At 44.0% G+C, this 22,491-nt stretch overlaps 1 protein-coding gene across 1 annotated transcript in view; it reads left to right on the forward strand.

Annotated features, from left to right (window-relative positions):
* LOC126412196 (protein groucho) overlaps nt 1-22,491 on the forward strand; it is a 697,281-nt gene that overhangs the window by 247,728 nt on the left and 427,062 nt on the right. The gene's annotated exons all lie outside the window — the stretch shown is intronic.

The raw sequence follows: 22,491 nt of genomic DNA on the forward strand, positions 1-22,491 counted from the left end.
TATGCTTTGCAAGCACACAGGCAAGCAGTAGAAACTGTCCCCCTTTGGATGCGGGTATTATCTTGTTGAAATGTAAGCCTAAACACAGGATGGCTAGCCATGAAGGGTAACAAAACGGGGCGTAGAATATCGTTGACGCACAGTTGTGCTGGTGGAATGGCAAAGTGAAGAATGTCGATGTTTTCCGCAGAACCACTGAACAAAGGAATATGTGGAAACACTGACAAGAGGAAGGGGCAGGATATTAGAACACCTGTTAAGACATCGCGGAATGACTTCCGTGGTGCTAGAGGGAGCCGTAGAGGGTAAAAACTGTATGGGAAGACAGAGATTGGAACACATCCAGCAAATAATTGAGGACATATGTTGTAAGTGCTACTCAGACATGAAAAGGTTGGCACAGGAGAGGAATTCGTGGAGGGTCACGTCAAACCAGTCAGAAGACTGATGACTCGTGTTGCGGATGACAACCAAAGAAGTTGTGCTATGAAAAATAATGGCACCCCAGACCATCACTCGTGGTTCTCGAGGGGAACTGAGGGGTAACAGTCAAGTTGCTATCCCACCACTGTCTGGGACGTCTATAGTCACGTCTTCGCTGGTCACCGGGGCTCAGTTCGAAGCGGGACTCACGTCAGCACTGAAGACAATTCTACTCCAGTCAACCAGATTCCAAGCCGAAGACGTGGCTGGAGACGCTCTGGACAGCGGTGAGATATCAAGCTCACTGCTGCCTGCCATACGGTCCAACAACTAGAAGTGTTGGTCTGGAGTGCCATTTCTTTTCATAGCAGGACCCTTTGGATGCCATCCGCGTCACCCTTACAGCACACCGGTACGTCGTCGATATTCTGCGCTCCGTGTTGGTGCCCTCCACAGCAAGCCATCGTGGGCTTTTGTTTCAGCAAGGTAATTCCCAACCGCACACGGCGAGAGTTTCTACTGCTTGTCTTCGTTATTGCGAAACGCTGCCTTGGCCTGTAAGGTCGCCGGACCTGATCTCTCTCCAATTGAGAACGCTGGAGCATTTGCATATGGGGGACGAAGAATTTTCAGAAACTGCGCGGTGAAAACCGATCCCATAATTTTCCTAAGTGCATTTTCTGCAGACAGTAGACACCTGTCGTACAATGTATGGCAGCTTTTGCAACATTTGTTATGCACATAATTCTGTTACTCTCCTGCGACGTAAACAAGATTGTGACAACAGGCCTCATTCTTCTTTCTGAACACACCAAAAAAAAGTTTGCCAACACCTTGGTTGTGAGAGTTCCGGAACCGGTGCAGAGAATTGGAATAGAGATCAGCATAAACATCATTTCCGCCCTTTTTATTGCTCATGAAAACCACACATTGCATGTTTTACCACCATAGAGCGAGACCATTAGAGGTGGTGGTCCAGATTGCTGTACACACCGGTACCTCTAATACGCAGTAGCACGTCCTCTTGCATTGATGCATGCCTGTATTCGCCATGGCATAGTATCCACAAGTTCATCAAGGCACTATTGGTCCAGATTGACCCACTCTTCAACGGCGATTCGGCGTAGATCCCTCAGAGTGGTTGATGGGTCATGTCGTCCATAAACAGCCCTTTTCAATCTCTCCCAGGCGTGTTCGATAGGGTTCATGTCTGGAGAACATGCCGGCCACCCTAGGCAAGCGAAGTCGTTATCCTGAAGGAAGTCATTGACAAGACGTGCACGATGGTGGCGCGAATTGTCGTCCATGAAGACGAATGCCTCGCCAATACGCTGCCTATATGGTTGCACTATCGCTCGGAGGATGTCATTCGCGTATCGTATAGCCGATACGACACCTTCCATGACCACCAGCGGCGTACGTCGGCCCCACATAATGCTACCCCAAAACAGCAGGGAACCTCCACCTTGCTGCACTCGCTGGACAGTGTGTCTAAGGCGTTCAGCCTGACCAGGTTGCTTCTCCGACGATTGTCTGGTTGAAGGCATATGGGGCACTCATCGGTGAAGAGAAAGTGATGCCAATCGTGAGCGGTCCATTCGGCAGGTTGTTGGACCCATCTGTACCGCGCTGCATGGTTTCGTGGTTGCAAAGGTGGACCTCGCCATGGACGTCGGGAGTGAAGTTGCGTATCATGCACCCTATTACACACATTTTCAGTCGTAACATGACGTCCTGTGGCTACATGAAAAGCATTGTTCAACATGGGTGGCGTTGCAGGCAGGGTTTCTCCGGGTTCCTCCGAACCATAATTCGTAGGTAGCGGCCATCCACGGCAGTAGTAGCCCTTGGGCGGCTTGAGCGAGGCATGTCATCGATAGTTCATGTCTCTTTCTATCTCCTTCATGTCTGAACAACATTGCTTTGGTTCACTCCGAGACACCTGGACACTTCCCTTGTTGAGAGCCATTCCTGGCACAGAGTAACAATGCGGACGCGATCGAACGGCGGTATTGACCGTCTAGGCATGGTTGAACTGCAGACAATACGAGTCGCGTACCTCCTTCCTGGTGGAACGACTGGAACTGATCGGCTGTCGGTCCCCCTCTGTCTAATAGGCACTGTTCATGTATGGTTGTTTACATCTTTCGGGGGTTCAAATGGCTCTGAGCACTATGGGACTTAACTGCTGAGGTCATCAGTCCCCTAGAACTTAGAACTACTTAAACCTAACTAACCTAAGGACATCACACACATCCATGCCCGAGGCAGAATTCGAACCTGCGACCGTAGCGGTCGCGCGGCTCCAGACTGTAGCGCCTAGAACCGCTCGTCTTTGGAGGGTTTAGTGACATCTCAGAACAGTCAAAGGGACTGTGTCTGTGATACGATATCCACAGTCAACGTCTATCTTCAGGAGTTCTGGAAACAGAGGTGATGCAAAACATTTCTTGATGTGGTTATAAGATCGGTATTTCTTTCTGCAGTCCGACCTGATACGGATTCGAGACACTTCTGTTATTTTTGAAATTACCGTCGATAAATTATTCATTTAATGTCTTTCGTAGATGAACTGTAGCTTCAGAGCGCCTTATCAAAGAGCAGAAGCCTGCCATTTGCTTTCACTTCGACTAAGTTGACCTTCAGTTATATCATCACCATGTATTGTTTTACTCGGGTCATTGTATGACGAGAATGACTCAAGTTGTGTCCGAGGGGACGTTAAGCCATAAACTTGCTTCCTTCCAGTTAATCGTGTTTATTGGGCTTACCTTTAAAAATTTGGTAAAATATAGTTATTTGCTAGTAAATGGGTATTCCTCAATGAATGAAGTATTTATACAATTAGTTTTTATTTAGCAAAAGCAGGCATCGCTTACACGGTATATAGCACCTGTTAGAAATTAATCTACAGATAAACCACTACAAGTCGCGTATATTACATATGACTAGTTTCACTCATCAGACGCGAGCACGTTAGAAGTTTTACCTGTTGCCATCAGGGCGTTTTATGAGCACGCAGTAAATCAAATATTGCACGACGTGTGGCTGTTTATCTGTATAGCAGCTTTTATTTATTTTTTTAAAAAATGTAGGCTATTTCTTATCAGCAGTTAAGTCCTTCCAGTGCGTAAATATTTATTTTTATATAACTCCCTGTGAACATACTGCAGATATCTTATAAAAGTGAATTGACGAAGCCTACGTGAAACTATTCGCTCAGTTATCTTAAGATAAGCAAGCACGTGCCGTCCGGCATCTCACAGGTCGTTCAAAATTCAAATGGCTCTGAGCACTATGGGACTTAACATCTATGGTCATCAGTCCCCTAGAACTTAGAACTACTTAAACCTAACTAACCTAAGGACATCACACAACACCCAGCCATCACGAGGCAGAGAAAATCCCTGACCCCGCCGGGAATCGAACCCGGGAACCCGGGCGTGGGAAGCGAGAACGCTACCGCACGACCACGAGATGTGGGCTTTACAGGTCGTGTTCAACATGTTGTACATTATGTGACACCTGGTAGCAAAACACCGCACTACAAAGATACGCGTTGCTACTGTGCGTAGCCAGAGTTTGACTAACAAGGGGATGGTGTGACATGTGGGTCACCGATTTTGATTAAATTTTGCAAAGACGTTCCTTGTTGAAAATAAGACGACTTGTGTTTCGGCTTAAGACTTGTGTTTCGACTTTTTGCCAGACATTCCCTAGTTTAAAAAAATAAAATTAAAAATTAAAAAAAACCTCGAGGTCAAAGTTGATGCCGCAGAACCGGTTTTTCAATGTTGCACATCGAAAGATTGCTTAGAAACAAATACAGCGAGCGGCGGCGGTCGAGGATTCCCAGACGCGGTAGCTCAACATGTTCGGTCAGATGGCTTGGATAGAAAAACGCTGTCAAGGCATTAGACTATCGAACCGCTGATCCGTGTTCGATTCTTGGTCGTGGTTTTATTTCGTTCGATATTTTTTCGGCGTGTTTGATAATATTCTGGTAATCAGAATAGGGCTACTTTTCTTTGCCTTTGTTTTTAAGTAAAACATCTGGAGATGTGATTATTAATCAAATAAGTATAAATATAATGTATTGACAGTTATTTTCATCGTGATGCGTAATACAAAAATACACCTAAAGTATGTTTTTGCGTAATCGTAACTTATCGTCTATTCGTGAGCATTCTAGCAATCTGTGGTGTGAAACCTATCATAGAAACAGTCAAAGCATAAATATTTTTGCACCACGCACAACACACGAACAAAACCTCGCCGCATTGACAAGTTTACCGGTACATTGTTCGTGAAAAACATATCCGATTCACTTTGCTGAAAACAGATCTCTCAGATATCGAATTACATGCATACCAAGCGTGTTTAAGCAGATCTTGAAGGACAACCGTAGGCAACTTGTTATGGACCAACGCATGAATTCTGATAGCATACGCTCTATTTGCTCTGCTGTGATGTCGCTTGATTTTGAAGTAGTGCGATGAAATTCTTTATCTGTCGGTAAAAGTAAACGTCATACGGTTGACGAAGAGAGGTACATTTTGGCGGTATCACTTTCACGATGCAGGTCGGCTGAGCATCATCATCTACGAAAGTCCTATCTAGCGCGCCATTTATCACGATGAAAATAACTGTCAGTACATTACATTTACTTACTTGATTATTAATCACACTTCCCGATGTTTTACTTGAAAAAGGAAAGAAGGGTATTCACATTATCAGGATATTAGCACATACACCGAAAAAAGTATCGAACGTAAAAAATTGCCAAGAACCAGCGCGGTTTGGCAGTCTAAACGTCTTGACCGCTCGACTGCCGACGTCGCTCCCCTAGACATCGAATGACTGATTCCCTAGCTACGTCATGAAAACACAAAAACGTTAATAACTCGAACATTACTAACGTTGAACTCTATGTTATGTCAATAGAAAGTGCTTGGTTTTAGACGATCTTTCGACGTATAGCATTCAAAATTCGAGTTTCCATCATCAACTGTGGCCTCGATTATTTTTCAACAACTATGGAGTGTCTAGCAAAAAGCCGAAAATGGTGTCTCTTTATTTTCAATATAGTACGTCCTTGCAAAACCTGATTAAAATCGGTGAGCCACATGTCAGATCCTCCTCTTGTATGATAACAGAGCCGGTTATAATATTTTATGAAGGACTGTTTACTTGTCGCACGACGCCTATTGGAAATCAGCATTGTTTCAGAGCAACGTTGTCATTTAAAGTATTGGTGTTGTAGGCTATATTCGTGCCTGGACCGTGGTTCCAAGGTAAATGAGGTGGTACGTTATTGCTAGAGTTCAGCGCTGATGCGGATATCCGTAGTAATACGAGTAATGTTGTTTTGCCGATGAAAGCCTGAGCGAATTAGGATATCCGCCAGTATATCACCAGATATCTGCTGTAATTGTTACAGTGTGCTTAAAAGTAAAACGACAGTATCAGAATTACAATTGACGCGTGTTTGCATTACATGTGATCTGTAAGAGTAATAAAAATAATTGCAATTATTATTGTTACGCGTTCGGGATGGAGTGACTTGACTGTACATTGTCGTGGAGAGAACAGATACATCGTTGACATCTGCAAGGGTTAAAGATGGAGACATGCTCTTCCTCTCAGTTTGCGTTACAATTACACGTGCATCTCGTTTCTGACCCACCTGCAGCTGTCCTACCCCTGATTAATCCGTGATGCGTTTGCGACAAGGGAGATCACTGGTACAGTCAGCGAGAACTGCAAAACAAAGTGATGTGAAGGTTATATTGTTGTGCCATGCTCAATCTCGTCAATTAAAGATTAAAGATTGTCGAGTGGTACCGCCACTAGTCACAAATATTTTTTTTTCCAACTTTACTTTTTTGCCACGTTCGGTTTTGGCTGTTTTCCCCATATTGAGGTAGATAAACTTCTTTCGTACACAGCGCTCAAGCAGACGACGTGCTGATGTTATTCTAAAACAAGTGTAGCTATTTGAAGATGGGCATAATGGCCTTTGACCGATGATGGTGGTAAAATACTTGTGAAATGTAAGTGTGGCGGGTTGCGAAGTGACAGCTGTTGTAGGACTTTCTATCCATTGAAATTTTCATCAACTGTCAGAGCTCCGGTGGAATGAAAAGGTTAAATCGTTTACGAAGTTTGAATATCCATGCATATTAACAGGAATGCAAAAGACTGACACATTTTATTTGCGGAAGAAGGGAAAAACTGTTGGGAGATGACGACGCTAGGTAAGATCAGTTTGAGTTCCAGAGAAATATAGGAACACGCGAGGCAGTATCGAACCTATGTCTTATATTAGAACGCGCGTTAAAGAAAGACAAAGCTAAATCAAGAGCGTTTGTGGATTTGGAGAAAACTTTGACACCAATAAAATACAGGGAGCGAAGCGTTATCCTCAACTTGTACAGAAACCAGGCTGCAATTATTGTAGTCGGCGGATATGAAAGATAAGTAGTAATTGAGAAGTGAGTGAGGCAGGATTGTAGGCTACCCCCGATGTTATTCACTCTGTACACAGAGCAAGCAGTGAAGGAAACTAAGGAGAAGTTTGGGAAGCGAAATAATGTTTAGTACATACTACTGGCGTAAGATTGCCTGGGAGTGAAAAGATCTGGCCAAGTAAGAATTAAATATCATTCGTAAAAAGATTTTTATTTACACACCTCAGGAAAAATAGATTTTCTAATTAGGTCAACAGGACCTTGACATTTTAAAACTATGCGAAAATGTAAGAACAATTATTGTTAATCGGTCAACAATTTATCAAATATTTCAGTGAGATCAAATAACAAACGTTTTGTGTTAGTCCAGATACTTGCTCTCAATTATCGAAGATGGGAACATGCAGTATGATAGTTTAAATTTACGACAAATGTTATTCTCTTTCCAAAAACATATAAATTTTGTGTGCCACTGGTTACTATTGTCGAAATATGGCGAGTTTCAGGAAGGGAAGCAAGATAATGTTTCACCAATTGAAGTTACATAAAAACTCTTCAAAAGTTCTAAGAAAACAGTCTTCAAAACAGGCAGAAATTTATAGAATCTGTTTGGCTAAAATACAACAAATAATTCAGGTTTACCTAAAATGGAGTTTATTGAAAAGAAACAAGACAATGAAAACTGACTGATAAGAAACCACCACATGTCGGACAGTGTGGTGTGGACGAACGAACCCGAAATTACTCAGGGCGGGCCGGTACGCTGGTCACCACACTTCTCCTTTTCTAAGCAGCCAGTGGGAACAAGCCCCGAAGGTCGATGTCCAGTATGGTAGATATTCTGAACGTGAGTTTGAACATTGACCAGTAAGGTGGCAGAAGGGTGTGTGTGTATGAATTCCCAAGGGACCGAACTGCTGTGGTCATCGGTCCGTAGACTTACACACTACTTAAACTGACTTAAACTAACTTATGCTAAAAACAACATACACAACCAAGCCCGACGGAGGACTCGAACCTCCGGCGGGAGAGGCCGCGCAGTCCGTGACATGGCGCCTAAAACCGCGCGGCCACTCCGCGCGGCCAGTGGCAGAAGACCACCTACGTGACAAGTGCGCTATCTCCCTTCAGTACAGAGTCGCGAAGCGCCATATTGGCTTTCAGTTGAAGCCCATATGTACATGGGCCATTTCTGAGAACCGGCAGATTGAGAAGCTCTCAAAACGGCTTCGTTAATTGTATGATTCGTTTTAATAAAGTGACGGGAAACGTCATATTCGAGGTTAAAGAATTGTTGTAACTTGCATTATTATCATAGTATGCCATTTGAAGGCAGTTCGTGGTGTCGCGGTCACTTCCCGGGTTCGATTCCCGGCGGGGTCAGGGATTTTCACCTGCCTCGAGATGACTGGGTGCTTGTGTTGTCCTCATCATTTCATCATCATTCATGAAAGTGGCGAGATTGGACTGAGCAAAGGTTGGGAATTTGTACGGGCACTGATAACCGCACAGTTAAGCACCCCACAAACCAAACATCATTATTTTCTGAAGGTATTTTTCTGGAATGAAGCTTTTGAAATGTGGGGCTACAGAAAAAAGCAGAGAATTAGAAGGGTAATCGGGTAACTAATGAGGAAGTGAAACTAATTGGGCGGAAAAAAAGATGTATGGTACGACATGACGAAAAGAAGGGATTTTTTGATAGGGCACTTCATGAGGCATCAAGGAATCGTCGGTTTATTTATGGAAGGAAGAGAAAGGGGTGTGAAATGTAGAGCAAGACCAAGACTTCAGTACCATAAGCAGGATAAAATGGATGTAGCTTATAGTAGTTATGCAGGGATGAAAAGCTTGCTCAGGAGAGATTAGCTGTGGAGAGCTGCTTCGTACTGAAGACCGCAATAATGACGGCAACAATTACAACAACAGTAACATACGGCTGCGGATGAAAGACATGCGGATAATACACTTAGGTATGCAGATAGCCTTACGCTCATACTTATGGGCAGTTCGTTGGAGATTATTTCTCGTGGGGCACTGCGCTTCGTTATGCCCGGGGCTCAGCGCTTGGCCTGTCTACAGTGCCGCGTGTTTGTATTCGGTCACCCGTTGCTGACAAGCGTCGCGGAGGGCGGACGCTTATCATAGCAAACTTGTCAGCGCAGACGCGCACACGATAACGTCCGAATCACCCACGCGCGCACCAGCAGCCGGTCTGCTTCCACAATAATCCGCCGCCATCACGATGCGCGTAATATTACCTGTCAACACTCTGCAGTGTTCGGTGCTGTATAGGGCAAGGAAAGGGTAGCGGGAGCCATTGGCTCGTCATCCGAATCGAAAGAACTTTGACTGATGGGGCATATTCCTGTTCAAACAAGCTTCCATCGTCACACACTCTCCTACCTATGAAGACCGATCCCCACTAAACGGAAAGCGACGTCGCCGTCAAATGATGGTTTAGAAGATATACCTATTTTCACCCGGTTAGTTGTTTTTTCTTGTCTCCTGATTACCGGTTTTATACACTGTCCCTCATCTTCAGATCATTCATAGTTACACGGTAATCCGTATGAATTACATAACACTGAAACTTGTGTTTCTGTAAGACGTGGCTACTGTATATAACTACCAGATTCGAGAACAATGCAGACAATAAAATAAAAATTAAGAAGACACAAAATTCTCTACTATAACATGAGTGAGGAGGCCAGGAATAGACAGTGTTAGCAGAGGACGCTGCCGTCTCCCTGCCGACGTGAAAGTCAAAATTTCCTTTCCCGGAAGCGTTAACGTTGACTCCCCGTTCCGTGAGTATACAGTCACTTGAAATCGAATGTGGACTAACTTGACGTTCCATTCCGTCAAGTGTGAATCGACCGCGGAAAGCTCTTTCAGACTTTCCACATATTTCAGTGGCATACAAGCGAAATACGAAGTAGATACATGTTTGTGGCTTTTTATGTAAATCTACTTTCATCTGCTTTTCCGTTAAAATGTTTTATTCGTACGAGCGTGAGTTACGCTTGAATGTAAGTACAGAGTGTCGATACCGAAAAAGAATTCTGTAGTAACTGGAACTAGCAGGTTCTTTGTTTTTTTTACACGGCCAGAAAAATCTAAGTGGCGAAGTAATGTGTGTTCGAATAATGAGGAATTAAAAAAAACCTTTCCCAACTGAGGAATTACTTTTCAGAATGATTCCTGTAATGTGGACTCACACAACATTTCGTGAAGTATTTAAGATAGGTAAGTAATATTTGCGGAAAAAAGCGTGCAAAGGAGTCAAGCATTTTGTTCCGTGGTTAAACTCTAACTTTCTATCTCGCAATTGTGTTGATGGCTGCGTAGAGCCTTCAATATTGATGACATGGATGGATAAGCTGTCCACACTGTTCCATAGCGTCGGTCTCCGTGTCCGAGCTGGTTTTCACTTTCACAGTGTCTCATTTCCATCCTTGCGTCACACACAGGCACGCACACAATAACAAGACAGTGGAGCCATTCCAGAGAAGCACCTTCGTTGCTGGAAATGATGCACGCCCTACTTCAAAATAGCAGTTCTTCTCGTCGTCGTAGGTAAGTGCACGAACATAACAAACGCAGGAGATGAACGTTTCTGTCATTTATGGTACACGGATCTTTGAGAATGACACAAGAAAGAACGATAAGGGTTTAATGTTCCGTCAACGAAGAGGTCATTTAGTGACTGAGACAATATGGCATTTGGGAAAAGTATCGACCATGCGTTTTCAAGGGAACTATTCCCGAATTTGAATGCGAAACGTGCTTCTGGATGGCGAGAGGGGGAACTGAACTGTTGTCGACATGCCTGATAGTGCAGCGTTTAGACACTGTACTATCTCATTCGATGCCGATGCTATGCGGTTTTGATTTTGGACAAATATTTGAGCGGAGCGAAAACAAAACTTTAGAAATTATACAATGGATTTTTGTCCGAATTTTCATAGCGAAACGGAGAGTGCGAAGTGGACAAATGGAACATCAGATTGATCAGCGTGATGTTTAGTTTCGAAAAGCTGATTTAATTGCTTGCAAGTAATCAGAGTAATTAATAAAATGTCAAATAGTGGTAGTTTCTCGGACAGCTGTCAGAAAGTTCATCTCTTCAAAGTCTAGCTGTTTTCACATAAAAAATTAGCTTGTGAAAATATTTCGCTGTCTAAAGATGCGAAATAATAAAAATTGAAAGAATAGGTCGATTGTGTTGTTAAATGGTTTGTCTAAAAGTAAGAAATAAAATAGATTAGTGAAAAATTTGACACGCCCTTTAATGATGCTACACAGCAGTAGAATGCAAGATCTACGTAATTCGTAATTCACCTGGCAGATATCCTCAAGCATTCTAAATTAAACACTGAACTTTAAATTCATAATCGGCACCTCATTTTCTGTCCATGATTTCGAGGATCATTCAAAGGTGCGTCAAATGTTGCTCTAAAATGTTTTTTTGTTTGTTTATTACTTTAGAGAAATCATTTCGCAATATACTTGCCCCTTGTCCTTTTTTTTCCCCTCAACAGTGTTCCGAAGTTCGACATCACAGGCTGCCAATCACAAATCATGCCCATTAAATAATTATTTAAATTTATACAGTGAAAATGGAGCTGTTAAAATCGTGTCTGTGATCCAAGAGGTACTTTATGGACGAACTAGGAGTAGTACTTAATAACAATAGCTTTTCCTGTGGCCCCCGTATACGATTCCACATTTATCCAATATTTGTTGTACCACGAATGAATTCGTGTTTTATGATAATTTCGCTACGAGAAATTGTGGCGATTGATTTCTTTCGGTCGGAAACTAGACTACACAGCCCTGCAATTTGCAACTGTCTGTTGATGACGTTGTAGTGTATAGGAAAGTGTCGTCCTCAATTCACTATAGGAGGATACAGAAATAATAGGACAGAATTCCCATTTTGTGTGATGAATGGCAGGTTACTCTATATGTTTTAAAATATAATTTAATGCTGGTGATTACAAAAACAATAGTGTAATATTCGATTACAGTCACATCTATTAAATATCTAGGCTTAACGTTGCAAGGAGGCAAATGGTGGACTTCGGTCTATTGGGAGAATTCTGAGGAAGTGTAGCTCATCTATAAACACTTTCACGACCCTTGCTAGCGTACTGCTCGAATGTTTGGGATCCCCACCAGGTCGGATTAAAAGATGTCGAACCATTTAAGTTGCTTTCTGCGACATTTGCTCTGACAGGCTGCAGAACGCTTCTGCTGCCACCAACATACACCTAGGTTAAGGACCGTGAAGACAAGATAAGAGAAATCAGGGATCGCACGGCAGCATATGCTTATAGGCTGTCGTTTTTCCCTCCATCCCCCCTTGCGAGTGCATCAGAAATGGGAATTACTAGCAGTAGTACAGGGTAATCTCGTAGGTTAACTCTTTTGTAAAACTGTGTGTTTTTTCAGTTAACTCCAAAGCACAGAGCGTATCGTCGAAATCTTACCAACAGAGAGGAATTATTCTCCTCAGTAACTGCGGAACCATATGCGCTAAATCACGCAATATGGCGTGTCTCCGTGTCTTGCAACTGAAATATGTTCGAAGAGCTACATAAAATTAAGTAAAATATTAGATTTTGGAAATGTAGGAAAGCAAATATGCAGGAGTTTTAAAATAAGACACAGTTCTTGTACGTTACCTTTTGTACTCGGCGGTACTTCAACGAAGACGCGGAAGGTGGGACAGGTGGCCATGCCGCGTTCCTTGACTTTAGGAAGGCGTTCAATACAGTTCCAGACTGTTGCTTCAAGGAGGTACTATGAACATAGGGAATCTCGGTCCAGCTTTGTGAAGGGATTGATGAGTTCTAAGCAGATAGAGCACTGCTTGTCACTCTTAAGTGACTTCGGGCGTACTCCAAGTGGGAGATGTAGGACCATTAATTTTTACAATATATAAAAAAGAAACATTGCGGATAGCGTTGGAAGTCCCATGAGGCTTTTCGTGGATGACTCTGCTGTATACAGAGAAGTAGTAACGCTGGAAAATTGCAGCAAAATGCAGGAAGGCTTGTATAGGCCCGAAACTGGCAATTGACCCGTAAAATCAGCAGATGTAACTTATTACGAATAAACAGGCGGAACTCGAGTTGTGGTATGATTACATGAATGGCATACAAAAACTGGTCGCATCCATTAAAATATCCGAGGGGCGTTCGGTAAGAAATGCTACACATTTTTTTTCTCGGCAGATTTCGGTTGAAAAATGCGGAATATGTTGTGGGACATCGTGGAATATTCCCACTTCTGTTCCAGTAGTTTCATGGAGTTCCGATAGATGATGGCGCGATACGTATCCTTCAAAATAGCGTCTGTAATGGAAGTGCCTTCCAAGCAGAGAGCCGTCATTGAGTTTCTTTTGGTAGAGAACCAGAGCATCGCAGATATTCATAGAAGCTTGCGGAAGGCATTCAACAAAAGCACAACGAGTCGTTGAGAGAGACGTCTGTCATCGTCGCAGCAGTGTCGGACAAACTTGTCAGATCTCCCGTGTGCCGGCTAGCCAACACAGCTGCCACACTCTCGTGATGTTGGTTGGAGAGACAGTGTGTGAACTGCGCTTGCGTGAACGTGTCTGTGTATGTTGCCTAATTCAGAAGAAGGCCTTTTGGTAGGAAGCTTATTGTGTAGCAGTCTTTTTATTGTGACTGTCTGCGACTCAACATCTCCACTATATAGTGAGTAGCAATCTATCCTTTTCACAATACTGTCAGTATAGTAAAAGCGCTCTTTATTATGATACAGTAAATTAATAAGCTTGATTAGTCTTACCAACCCTTCTTTTATATTAATGATTGTATTTTAATTTTCTTAGATCATGGACTTCAGTTCAGGTTAAATGAATGTATCTGAACTAATAAAACCGCAACACCTGCCAGAAACTGATTTATTAGTCACTCAGTCACAACTAATTTCGTGAGCATAGTCACATATTGCCCTCGTGAGGATCAAATCACAAAGTAATGTTCACTTGTCTTTCAGCTTAATCTGTGACTTTATGGTCCGAGACTAGTTTTGATTGAGAGATTAATAACTCCTGGCAACTGTAGCGGTTTTATTAGTTGAAATGACTTACTGCAGCCCCAAATACCAAGTTACGTCAAATGAATGTAGCTGATAATCGTTGGTTTTTAATCGTCTCAGGCTTCTACACATTTAAATGTTTAAAAAATATTGTGAGGCCGGCCGTATGAGTGTTGACCAAGGGCCATTACTACATCAAAAAGAGGAAGTTATTGTACACTAGCGGTAACCGAATGTATTTCTCGAAATTACCTCAGTCAAATGCCAGAATTGTACCTGCAGTAGTGGAAATCAGTATAAACGCAGGGATACTACTAAAGTAATGGTACAATGTCTGAAGCATGCCTCTATAAAATTTATTATAAAATTGGTAGATACATGGCCGGCCGAAGTGGCCGTGCGGTTAAAGGCGCTGCAGTCTGGAACCGCAAGACCGCTACGGTCGCAGGTTCGAATCCTGCCTCGGGCATGGATGTTTGTGATGTCCTTAGGTTAGTTAGGTTTAACTAGTTCTAAGTTCTAGGGGACTAATGACCTCAGCAGTTGAGTCCCATAGTGCTCAGAGCCATTTGAACCATTTTTTGGTAGATACATGTAAGACAAAGAATCACGACGAAATTACATAATACGAGTAACAAACTAAGGGGTCGGCATTTCTTTACGGAAACTGGTATAAATACACTCACTGTCCTCTTGTATTATTGCATTGATCGAATTTTGTCCAATCTCTGTTCAGCCTAATTACCTCAAGAATTCTCTTCGCTACTGCTTTTGTTAGGCTATGTAGTTCTTGTAGTGAAACTGTCACCCATACTTCTAGTATCGCTCTTTTCAGCTCACATTCGACCAAAAATTGCCTTGCATTGCGATAAACACGTCTTGCAAGTATTCCCCAAAGGTTTTCTACAAGGTTCAAATACAGGCTTCGTGCAGGGTAGGAAAGACATCGATATCTTTATCTTTGAATGACTTTTTCTGTTGTAGAAGAAATATGCACAGATGCGTAATCGTGTTGAAGAACTGGACTGTCTCCTAGGTCCTCATACATTCTAATCAATTTTTCTCTAGCATCTCACTGCACATGTTAAAGATTATGCTAGTGTTCAGCCAAATAATGCGTGATTTACCTTTAGCGCAGAAAGCTGCCCAAACCATAACAATTTCAGCGCCTAAATCTTTTCTCATTCTTACCTGCTACTCTGTTCTCAGATCATGCCAATAATATTGAAATCCACCCGGCCTATGTAAATTAAACTTCTTGTCTTCTCTGAAGATCGCTTATCCCATTCTCAATCTAACCTGTTTGTGTTTGGGTATTAGATCTGTTTTCTGCAGACGTTTCTTGAATGCAAGATGTTTGTCAAGCGACTAATGTTTTAGTAAGCATCTAGCAGTTCCTGTCAACTATAAATCAGCAGCAAGTTGAGGGTTTGTGATACTTTACATGCTTTTCGCAAAAGTAACAGTTTCGACGCCTCAGATAATTTTCTATATTGCCCCTATTTTCCATTTTGTCCAAATCGTGTGCCCAATCTAACGAAAATAATGATCACTGTACTTGAACGGTTCAACTTCTTCTCGATTTGACGATTAGAGCGCCCCATTTCCTTGTATACACCGATTTTTGCTTTTTCCATACTCGATTACTGTTTCCCGCGTGGCATTGTCACAGTGGTGGTTTATATACACAACACGCACTGACGGTAATGGTAACTTGTTTCCTACCTGCAGAAAAGGAACGTACGCGCACCCTAACACCGCACAGAGCCGACTGCATTTATACCGAGTTCCACCCTCTACAACCTGAATCGTGATACCTTGTTATATATTGTACTGCCGACATCAAACGCAATACCGTTTGACTGCATTTGTAAGTGTACTCGTTATGGATCTCGATACTGTTCCACATATTATGTGCACAACTATTCCAACCGACAATGTAAATTTTCGTACAAATATTCATGCCTTTATACTGATTTCCACTACTGTACTATAAGGCCACGGCCGACCACCTCCCTAGTGAAACTAGATCTATAAGTATGAGAATACCTGTTTTTTCTAAAACTAATACCATGAAATTTCTGGTATCCCTATAAAAGTATTCCATGGATTAATAAAAAATGCTACACCTGCTGATGCTGATTAAGGAAACCAGGCAGCGCTCATCAGTCACTTATTCACCAGTCAGACAGAAGCAGTGTACCCGGTCTATTTGCGTATAGAGTAAATTCTGTGTGCAAGTATGAGAAAGCGTTGCACATGCTCGTATAGCGTATATCTGAGGCGGGTGCGGGTAACCGTCTAAAAACGATATCCAGTTTGGCCGGCACACGACCCATCGTCGTTAATACGCCTGGCGGACTCGACCCGAGGCCTTCGTATCTTTCCGTCGCAGCATGCGCCGGTTTACGAGAGCGTTCAATAAGTAATGCAACACTTTTTTTTTTCTCTGCCAATATCAGTTGAAAAAAAATGCGGGATTTGTTGTGGGACACCGTGGACTATTCCCGCTTCGCGCCTTATAGGGTCATGAAGTTCAGATAGGTGGCATTTCTATACGTAGTCTTTCAATTGGCGTCTGTAACGGAGGTGCTTTCGATACAGAGAGTTTCTTTTGGCGGAAAACAGAGCGTCGCAGATATTAATGGGCGCTTGCAGAATGTCTACGGAGACCTGGCAGTGAACAAAAGCACTGTGAGTCGTTGGGCAAGGCGTGTGGCATCATCGCAACAAGGTCGCGCAAACCTGTCCGATCTCCCGCGCACTGGCCGGCCGCACACAGCCGTGGCGCCTGCAATGTTAGAACGTGCTGACACTCAGATTCGAGGTGATCTACGGATCACAATCGAAAACCTTGCGGCTCAACTTGACGTCTCTATTGGTATTGCTGACTCACCCGTTCACCAATTGGGGTACTCCAAAGATGTGTGGCGGCTGAGTCCCTCGCCGCATAACAGAATACCATCAAGAGCAACGGAGGACCATCTGTGCGGAATTGCTTCCCATTACGAGGCTGATCGTTACAGTTTTTTGTCGAACATAGTCACAGTGGACCAGTACGGCGGTACCAACCAGGCGTACAGTCCCTGCCAGTAAGGTTGCGTAAGGCCGGCACATTGAACCGAGATGGTTTTTGGGTTATCTAGCCAAAAGAGTAGGGAATAATGTGACGTATTGCAATCCTGAATAAAGCCACTATTACTACTGCTGCTTCTAATACACTGGTAATAAAAAGCGTTTCCTCCAGTGTATCACAGGAACATCTCCATGTCCGATGAACTTTGCAAGTCAGTCTGTTGGTTAGCGCGTACCGACAAAATGATCAGATATCCTTTCATTCCTTATTGTAACGTTAATACGTGAGTCTATTGACTAGTTGCACGCGGATACGGCGAAGGAGCTGCAAGACTTGATGTGCCTCCGAGAAGATATCGAGCGCGAGCAGCAAGTAGAGAGTACAGAGGGCACAGGAAGCTGGTCCGGGTGTTAATGACAACGCAGCGGGCGGTCGTTAAGGAGCGCAGCGATCGCCATAATCGTCAGCGCACCGCGCTACGCTGCCGGATTATTGTCGTGCGCTCGCGCCCTCGCAGTTTTTTGCCTTCCCCTCCCCCTTGTCCTCCATCGCACCACCCTGCCCTGCGTACACCCTCCGCGACAAGGGTGCGAGGCCAGAGTGATTCCCGGTCTCGCCAGAGGATGCGAGAGAAAGAGGAGGCGAAGAAACACTGCGGCCGTGTACAGAGATATATGACGCACGCGCGGAATAAAAATGGCCCTCTCTGACCCTGCGTCACCTCGGCGGCCGACGGGGGTGGCGAGGCGGCGAGGAGGGGTGGCGCGCGGCTGTTGGCCGGAGAGGGGAAAGAGGGAGGAGGCGGCGGCAGCGGCGGCGGCTCGAATGGAAGCCAGCATGGCGACTAGCCGCTCAAATTTGGCCAGCAAACTGACGTAGTATCGATTTCCTCCCCACCCTGTCCGCTGGTGCCTGCTCACCTCCACACCCCCTTCACTCACCCTCGGACACACACACACACACACACACACACACACACACACACACACACACACACCTTCCTGATACAGCAGCGAACCCTTCAAAAAATGCCCGGCTATTGGCTGGCTATGATTGGGAATGAGAGGGAGAGGAAGAGAGAGAGAGATGAAGAGGGAGACAGAGAGAGAGAGAGAGAGAGAGAGAGAGAGAGAGAGAGAGAGATGAGCGAAACGAGGAGAGTTAGTGCTCTGCTCCGACACACGTTCACGTTTTTGGCGTACACGTGTAAAAAGGCTGGCCGTCCTCCCATGATGAAAAATACGGCTGCCTCCCCCCCCCCCCTTCCCACCCCCTCCCGACAGACACGCAGACAGACATTGCGAGAGCAAAGTGTCACCCATCTACTGCACATCTGATCGTGCGTTCTCGTGTAAAGACCTCATCTTTGTCTTTTGGGACTTACATCTTAGTAGCTATTCCTACTAAAAGCCAGATGCTACATGGTACTATGTAAAAGTTCTAATTAATTAAAATTAGTACGTCTTACTCGCATCCTATCCTTGAAAGCAGTTCGCTTGGGAGTGAATTTGCCGATCCCAACGTTTCTGCCAATTTTGAAACGCGTTCTGGAAGTCTTCCTTTGTTTGTGTGATCTCTGCGGCCCCGCTTGAATTTCCTCCATTGAATCAAATCTTCGCCGCTTAGACTTCAATTACGTACTGAAGAAGAGGAAGAAGTCTCCTGGAACAACGTGTCTGGTGAGTACGGCGGGTAGGGAACAACTACCGTCTTTTTTTAATCAAAACATTTTGAATAGTGTAGGCCTTATGTGTTTATCCATGGTCATTGTGGTATACGAGTCATTGTGACGTACGACCCAAGAGTCTTCTTTAGCTGCTGTGAGCTGTGCTAGTATGTGTGCTCGCTGTCTGGACTTCAACCAGGCAGCACCTACGGACAACAACAGATTTCGTAGCATCTGTTGACGTCTGGGTCGGTCATCGAAATATTGTTCGTTTTTGGTCTAGAGGTACAGCATACGCTTGGAAACAGGAAGGTCGCAGGATAAAATATCTTGATATTTTTCAGTCTGCCTTTACCCTTGCCATCACCTTTCAGCGGTGTGAAGATATGCCAGCAACGACACGTTTGGATTCCACGGTAAACTGTAGGTCCCCTTTCCCCGGTAGTGTCACTAGATTGTGGGTTAGAGGCCAAGCAAGTCGTCGAAGTGACGTCCAGTTGAGAGACTTGCACCAGACGGCTGAACATCCATCTTGAAGGCCTCACAGCCGTTGCGCTGTCCTGTAAAATGGAAACAACTCGGCTGTATATTCGAAGCACATCATTAATTAATCACGCCGAGAAAACCCGAAAGATCAAGCTTGGATCGTCTTCAAGCAGTTGCTTAAATTCTCTGCAGATTTCCGTGCAATGTTCATTCTGATCGTGTTGAAACCGTCATGGTACAAACTTCGCCACACTGTTTCTGAAGTTCGGTTCTGCGGAATACGTTCTCAAGGTGTTGTAGAGGCATTGAATGGTGAGACTGAGGTCCTTCATTTGCTGGCGTGATAACAGTCGACGACCGATCACGACGGTCGTCGTCATCATCAGTCGATGTTCGCTAATTTTTTGAACCGCTTGTATCAGTCGTATGTCTGTGTCTGATCTGAAGCCATGCGTCCAAAAAATTGTTTCAACGTTTCGTGCGTTTCTTGGGCGTTTTCCCAACTCTAAAACAAAATTTCATACATACATGCTGCCCTTTCAGGTCAGCCGCCGCAAAACCCTAAACTCACGGGAATACGGTAATGGAAATACGCTCACCAACAACTAACTGAACCATTCAGCCGACTTCACCTCTTCCAAGAGGGGAGTAGGGGAGAAACCTATCAATATTCCACTGTATCCCAAACTGTTTCCGGGCAACATTCAAGTTTCGGGAACTTATGGGTAACACTTCGTATGACAGTACTTATCAGAGGGTAAATCCAAGAAAGAAATGAATGACGAGTAGAAAGATGCCTTAACTACTAGCTCGCTTGTTCCTTCCTACTTCCTTCATTCAGCTTCCTATAACAGATATAAACTGTTAGCATCACAGTTAGTGATAATCAGGTTCCAATGTAGCATATAATTACAGTCTAGATGTTTTCCCCGATCTCACGGAAGTTCTTGTTACTCTTTCGTCTTCCCTAGAATGAGCAGACGTTGATGATTGTATTAAATGAGTGGCAAAAAATCTCGAGAAGGGTTGAGTCATTTGAAGATGTGCTGTGTATGAAGCCCGAATGTTTAGTTAAATGCGAGAGAAGACGCAAGTGTAGAAGCAGCCAGCGCAGAAATGTTCCTATCGATACACAAAAAAGGCGAACACACTTCTGTTTAAAAGACTGACTGATAAGTGGGTACCAGCCGCCCCATTCTACCTTCCTCACCATCTTTAAAAATTTCTAAAAATTTTGGTATGCGAACATATCCATGCTCTTTTTGAGGTGCAGCTCACCTCTCGAAGCTCCATTAACTGTAACTCGTTCACACCCACTAGACCAATCATACACACCCACTTGCCCATTCTCACTCACTCACTCACTCATTCAGCCCAAACCATTGTCATTATCTCTTTCGGTCTCTCTAACTGTGACTGTCTTCTGCCTCACAGCCACAGTCTCTTTCTTTCTGTCGTACTGCTACCGTTGCTCTCATAGTCACTGTATCCTTCTTGCTCTCTCTTAATGCTACTATCTCATTCATTGCCACTGCTGCTGTCTCTTTATCACTGTCACTATTTTTCTCTCTCTCGTTGTCATTGTCATAGATTCCTTCTCTCATTATTACTGGCCCTCACCCACTTCCACTTTCTTCATCTCTTTATTCCATTCACACTGGTACTATATCCTTCACTCTTTTTCTAGCGCTGTTCTGTCACTGTCAACCACGCTCCTCTGCCGCTGTCCCCCCCACCCCCTCTTTCTTTCGCACTGCTATTGCCTCCTTCACTCTTTCCATACCACAACCACTGTCTATTATCTACCGGTATTTATTACTTTTTCGTCTCTTTCCGACTGTCACTGTCTCCTTCTCACTCAGCATAAAAAACACCAACATGTTTGCATGGTAAAATTATTGGGAAAATTTTTAAAGGTGCTGATGAAGGTATAATGAGGCAGCTGGCACCGCACTTTTCAGTTAGAATCTTTTAAAAACATGAGCATATTCACCTTCTTTGTGCTGAAGGAAGTGTGTAATATTCAAACTTTGATCCTGTATTGTAGGACAGTTATAGTAAGACGAGCTTTCTGTCGGGCATAGCAGCCCAAGGGGCTTTCAAAAACACATGACCCTACTTTTATATCACCAATAGAACCAGAAGTATGAAGCACCAGAAAAATCCCGTTTTTATGCCCGGCGTTTTGGTAGGGCATACTTTGGCATGCGTGCTGATAACTGTTACAGATAGCTATGTGTTGAACATGGTAGCACGTTATGAGTTAACCGACATTGTACTAGAGATGATAATCGATGCAAGATACTTGGGTCTCAGCATACGGGAGATTACAAACGAGTTCGTGTTTCTGAAGGGTAGTTGTTCAACATAGCGGAAACAGTGTTTCGACACACTTAAATCGCCGCAAGGGACGACCACAAGTGTTGGGGAATGCATGGTACTGTTAGAGGTGGTACACTAAGTGGTCAAAAGTATCCGGACACCTGACTGAAACCGAATTACAAGTTCGTGGCGCCCTCCATTGCTAATGCTGGAATTCAATATTGTGTTGGCCCACACTTAGCCTTGATGACAGATTCCGCTCTCGCAGGCATACGTTCACTTAGGTGCTTGAAGGTTTCTTGGAGAATGACAGCCCATTTTTCAGGGAGTGCTGCACTGAGGAGAGGCCTGGCACGAAGTAGGCGTTCCAAAACATCACAAAGGTGTTCTATAGGATTCAGGTCAGGACTCTGTCCAGGCCAGTTAATTATAGGGATGTTATTGTCGTGTAACCACTCCGCCACAGGCCGTGCATTATGAACAGGTGCTCGATCGTATTGAAAGGTGCAATCACCAGCCCTGAATTGCTCTTCAACAGTGGGAAGCAAGAAGGTGCTTAAAACATCAATGTAGGCCTGTGCTATGATAGTACCCCTGAAAACAACAAAAGGTGTTAGGCCCCTTCATGAAAAACACGACCACACCATTGCAACACCGCCTCCGAATTTTACTGTTCGCACTACACACGCTAGCAGATGACGTTCACCGTGCATTCGCCATACCCACATCCTGCCATCGGATCGCTACATTGTGTACCGTGATTCGTCCCTCCACACAACGTTTTTCCACTGTTCAATCGTCCAATGTTTACGCTCCTTACACCAAGCGAGGCGTCGTTGGGCATTTACCGGCGTTGTATGTGGTTTATGAGTAGCCCCTCGACCATGAAATCCAAGTTTTCTCACCTCTCGCCTAACTGTCATAGTACTTGCAGTGGATCCTGATGCAGTTTAGTATTCGTGTGTGATGGTCTG

The sequence above is a fragment of the Schistocerca serialis genome, chromosome 7 (genome assembly GCF_023864345.2).
Source record: "Schistocerca serialis cubense isolate TAMUIC-IGC-003099 chromosome 7, iqSchSeri2.2, whole genome shotgun sequence".
Lineage (NCBI taxonomy): Eukaryota > Metazoa > Arthropoda > Insecta > Orthoptera > Acrididae > Schistocerca > Schistocerca serialis.